This window comes from Triticum urartu, chromosome 5, assembly GCF_003073215.2.
Source record: "Triticum urartu cultivar G1812 chromosome 5, Tu2.1, whole genome shotgun sequence".
NCBI lineage: Eukaryota > Viridiplantae > Streptophyta > Magnoliopsida > Poales > Poaceae > Triticum > Triticum urartu.
In genome coordinates, this window is record NC_053026.1 from 522,505,737 (window position 1) to 522,509,329 (window position 3,593).

Genomic DNA, 3,593 nt, shown 5'->3' on the forward strand with positions numbered 1-3,593 from the left:
TCAGAAAGCTGAAACTCATGTGTGTTGAGCCTCTCAAGTATGTCAGACGGATCGAGTGTCTTGAAATCAGGACGTTCTTGAATCATCAAGGCTAGAATGTCAAACGAACTATCAAGTGATCTCAGCAGCGTCTTGACGATTTCATGTTTGGTGATCTCAGTGGCGCCGAGGGCTTGAAGCTCATTTGTGATGTCAGTGAGCCGGTCAAATGTGTGCTGGACATTCTCATTGTCATTTCGCTTGAAGCGGTTGAAGAGGTTGCGAAGAACACTGATTCTTTGATCTCTCTGGGTTGATATGCCTTCATTATCTTTGGAGAGCCAGTCCCAGACCAGTTTGGATGTCTTCAAGGCACTCACACGGCCATACTGTCCTTTGGTCAGATGACCACAGATGATATTCTTGGCAGTAGAGTCCAGTTGAACGAACTTCTTGACATCAGCAGCAGTGACACCTTCTCCAGCCTTGGGAACACCGTTTTCGACGACATACCATAGGTCGACGTCAATGGCTTCAAGATGCATGCGCATCTTATTCTTCCAGTAGGGATATTCAGTTCCATCGAAGACGGGGCAAGCAGCGGAGACTTTGATTATCCCTGCAGTCGACATAGCTAAAACTCCAGGTGGTTAAAATGAATCACACAGAACAAGGGAGCACCTTGCTCTGATACCAATTGAAATTGCGTTATATCGACTAGAGGGGGGTGAATAGGCGATTTTTATGAACGTCTTCAATACGTGAGAGTTATGAAGACAAACAGTGAAGATTATACCTATTACTATGCAGCGGAAGTTGGATTACACGAGGCCAGCCATGGTCATGTATTCAATAGAGTGAAAGCGCAATGACAAACAGCTTCAGTGTAATAAGGATCAGGTAGGAAGAAGTTATGAAGCCGAACAGATCATACATTCATGTTGTGAAGACAAAAGATAAAGCAAGCATGCAATGGCTTCACAATGAATAACTGTAAGTGAAAGGAAGTGAAGATGAAACCAGTGACACGTTGAAGACAATGATTTGTTGAACCAGTTCCAGTTGCTGTGACAACTGTACGTCTGGTTGGAGCGGCTAGGTATTTAAACCAAAGGACACATAGTCCCGGACACCCAGTCAAGGACACTTAGTCCAAGACACCCAGTCCTCACCGTTTTCTCCTTGAGCTAAGGTCACACAGACCTCGCCCAATCACTCAAGTAAGTCTTCAAGGTAGACTCCCAAACCTTCACAGACTTCGTTCACTGGCAATCCACAATTTCTCTTGGATGCTCAGAACGCGACGCCTAACCGTCTGGAGGATGCACAGTCCTCAAGTGTAATAAGTCTTCAAATCACACAGACACGAAGACTTAAGTGATGCCCAATTTACTCTAGCTCTGGGTGGTTAGGGCTTTTCTCCTCACTAGGAATATTTCTTTCAAAGGCTTCGAGGTGGGTTGCTCTCAAATGACAAAAGCCGTGCGCTGAAATCTGAGCAGCCCCCAGTTTATGGTTGTGGGGGTGGACTATTTATAGCCACTTGGCAGCCCGACCTGATCTGTCCGAAATGACCCTGGGTCACTAAGGAACTGACACGTGTACCAACGGTCGAATTTTGAACTCACACGGCAACTTTACTTGGGCTGCAAGTAAAGCCGACTTGTCTCACTCTGGACAAGATTTTCTCTCAAAGTCTTCGCTCGAAGACATAGGATTTGAATTAGGCATCACTACAGTCATTCTGACTGGTTCTTTTGGACCCCACTTAACAGTACGGTGATTCCTATGACACTACATAAATGAAATAAAACTACGAAGGATCTAAGTCTTCGAGTTCAATAAGCTTCATAGGGAGTCTTCTCATGTCATTGTCTTTAATATGAATATCTTCATAAACCACCATTGTCTTCAATGTCTTGGTACATTTTTAGGGGTCATCTCTGGTAATAAAACAGAATCAATGAGAGACTTCTACCTGTGTTTCCCTGCAATTCTCACAAACACGTTAGTCCCTCAACTAGGTTTGTCGTCAATACTCCAAAACCAACTAGGGGTGGCACTAGATGCACTTACAATCTCCCCCTTTTTGGTGATTGATGACAAACTAGTTGAAGTTTTCAACGGGGAACATTATTTGTGAAATAGTAAAGGAACTTGTGTTCATAAGTTGCAAGGGCTCCCCCTGAAGATGTGCATATAAGTAATTTGCCTTTTGAATGCAAATGCACATGGCAGGTGGTACTTGTGGAGATCCACTTCAACTTATGATGACAATCCACTATGCATGTGAAAGTATATGAATATAATGACATGCAAAATGGAAGATGGACGTCTGCAGTAAGAGATGAGTGCGGAATTTATCGTCGCACATGCGGAATTTATCTTCGCATAACGGAGTGACAAGCAGGTAGCAGACGGCCATCAAGGCTAAGTGTTACAACTCAAAGAAGCAAATGTAGCAAAAACGGGAGTTGTAAGCACGAAGCAAAAGGTAGCAAAATATAGAGGCACCCGCCCAACGTGACCCGCTTGAAGACTATAAACACCATGCTTCTCCCCCTTTTGTCAGTGATGACCAAAAAGGTTTGAAGACATAGAGTTTTCTACGCGTTTCCAGGCGCAGCAGGGTCGGTGGAGTTGTTTGGTGGCGGTGCAGATGAGCTTGGTGCAGATTCGACGTGTGTTGAAGCAGGTGGAGATGATGTTGCATCGTCGTCTTCTTCAATGATCCGGGCAGACATGGTGGCAATAGAAGAAGAGAATTCTGACTCTTCAAGTGATGGTGTGCTTCGCATCACAGCTCTTCTTGGAGGCGTGGAGTCAAATTGGAATCTCTCTCTGAAGCCATCCTCTTGCAGTTCAGCTTCATTGCTCATCATGGTGAGGCCTTTCGAAGTGCGGCGATAGGTCTCGTGTGCGACAAACGGATTCTTGGTTGCCAGATTTCTGATGCGATTGACGTCTTGCATGATGCTTCTCATCTGCCGTTAGAGCCAGTCGTGATGCCTATCTTGCTTTTGGTGAAGAGCCACAAGAAGCTCTCTGTCATTGAGTGCTCGAGCGCGCTTCTTGGCTCTCTTGGCAGCTGTGCTGTCAGTGGCTTCAGTTGATGCAGGGGCACGTGTGGTGCCAGCCATTGGATACACTCGGGAGAGAGCTTCAACACCTTCAATATTTTGAGTGAAGCTCTGGTGTTCTGCATTTTGAAGACTTAATGGTTGCTTGCCAGGCTCTGGATATATTGCTTCAGCAGATGTGTCCACATCTGGCAGAAATATCTTATGGTTGCGGGCTGAGGGTTGATAGGAGAGTGCAGAGTGAAGCTTGATCAGCCTCATAACCCAAGGAGCATAGAACTTCAATCCAAACAGTTCTGAGGCAGACGCTGCAAAGTGACGGATGAAGAGATCCTGTGCATTGAAGCATTTGCCATGTAGGATGCAGAAGATGAGAGTCTTCATTGCACCATCAATTGTCGCATATCGAGAGTGTCCCTTAACAGGCCATAGAGTCCGCCTTATGATTTGATATATTGTTCTGGGCAAGTACTCTAAGTCTTCAACGAAGAACCTAGTTGGATAGGGTGCATTAGGAGGCAGTGGCTTCATCAT